General features: G+C 41.1%; 1 protein-coding gene across 2 annotated transcripts in view; it reads right to left on the reverse strand.

The window, feature by feature from the left end:
• Positions 1–1,824, reverse strand: part of Nfatc3 (nuclear factor of activated T cells 3) — a 70,917-nt gene that overhangs the window by 14,240 nt on the left and 54,853 nt on the right. The gene's annotated exons all lie outside the window — the stretch shown is intronic.

Below are 1,824 nucleotides of genomic sequence, written 5' to 3' on the forward strand. Positions count from 1 at the left end.
CCTCTTCTGGCCTTCAGGCACACACACAGAAAGAATATTGCATACATAATAAATAAATAAATATTTTAAAAAAAAGCTACACATGACAAACTCACAGTTATTTTTTTATTTTCTTTTTGGTTTTTCTACACAGGGTTTCTTTGTTGAGTAGCCCTAGCTGTCCTGGAACTCACTTTGTTGATCAGGCTGGCCTTGTACTCAGAGATCTGCCTCCCTCTGCCTCCTGAATGTTGGGATTAAAGGTGTGCACCACCAACACCCAACCTGGATCCTTACCTTATGTAGCATATAAAAATTCAAGATGGACCAAAGACCTAAATTAGAAGGCTAAAACTTAATTCTAAAAAAAATATGAGAAATCTTAAGTATGAAACCAAACCAAAAACACAGCCAATAAAAAGGAAAAATTATTAAAAATTAAATATAATTTTTTAAAAATTTATTTATGTATTTGGATATATGCCTACAGGTGAGAAGAGGGTGTCAGATCTCATTATAGATGGTTGTGAGCTACCATGTAGTGATTGGGAATTGAACTCAGGACCTCTCAAAGAACAGCCAGTGCTCTTAACTGCTGAGCCATCTCTCCAGACCAAATATAATTTTTGGAGACAGGGTCTCACTATGTAGTCCTAGAACTTGCCATATAGATCAGATTGGCCTCTGAGATCCTTCTGTCACTGCCTCCCAGGTGCTGGGACAGAAGGTGTGCACCAAAATATCTAACTAATATTAAAAAAAAAATTGAGCATTAAAAAAGTTTCAAGACAGTTAAAAGTTGGCCAAGAAGGCCTCTGAGACCCCCAAACAATACAGGCTATTGCTACTGATGCTGACTGTGTAACAGAACTAGCTGACAACACCATATGCTTTGGTTGCAGGATACAGGAATCAAGCTAGAACTGAACGAAAAGTTTCTTCTTTGCTGGATAGCTTTTACAGTGCTGGAAGATGCTCTTCAGGCTGCTTGGTGAGAACTGTCTTAGTCTACTGTGGACTCGATACGCTAGACCACTGACCTGCCAAAAGAGACGGGCACACTGGTGCCACAGAGGCATGACTGCTATGAAGTTGCTTTCTGGTTGAATTAAGGCCTGTTCCTAAGAAGAAAATTCACACCTGATACTGTAAACCTGGGCAAAAATCCATGGCTGGTGAGATAAAACACTTATTTTAAAACAATTAGGAAGCTAAGTGTTTTGCTGAATCAGCATGATAACCTGCCTTCTAAATATTCATGTTTATGTCCCTACATTAGTCTTGCTATTAGATTTGGTCAGAGAAACTTCTTTTTGCAGCGGATGGTTGCAAAGTGGAGAAAATCCTGAGTGAATGTGTGCTGTTGATATGCACACAACCATGTCAATGACCATAACCTCAGATCCATGAAAAAAAATGGCAAAGCTCAGAGGGATGGCAAAGTCTTCCTTTGGTCCATGTGTGGAGGCTGACGGTGTGTGCATCTTAATTCAGCTGTACACAACAACCCTGCCTCTCTGCTCAAATGTATATGATAAACATGGGTGCTGAGGTTTCTCTATCACAGAGCCCAGTCTACCCAACCCCAGCCTATTTGCATGTTCCCATCTCTGTCATTTCTCCATTCCACTACTGCCCCAGTCAGGTCAGGTCCCTGGAGCTGTACAAGAACCCAGCAAAGTGGTACCCAGATGGGGACGTGATCAGGAACATAAACATGCACACCTGACTACAGGGACCTCTTACTGGTCAGACAAAAGGATGTTATAGGTAATGGAATAAATTAGAAATAAGAATAAAGGAACAAGCCGGGCGGTGGTGGCGCACGCCTTTAATCCCAGCACT

Source organism: Microtus ochrogaster, chromosome 4, assembly GCF_000317375.1.
Source record: "Microtus ochrogaster isolate Prairie Vole_2 chromosome 4, MicOch1.0, whole genome shotgun sequence".
NCBI lineage: Eukaryota > Metazoa > Chordata > Mammalia > Rodentia > Cricetidae > Microtus > Microtus ochrogaster.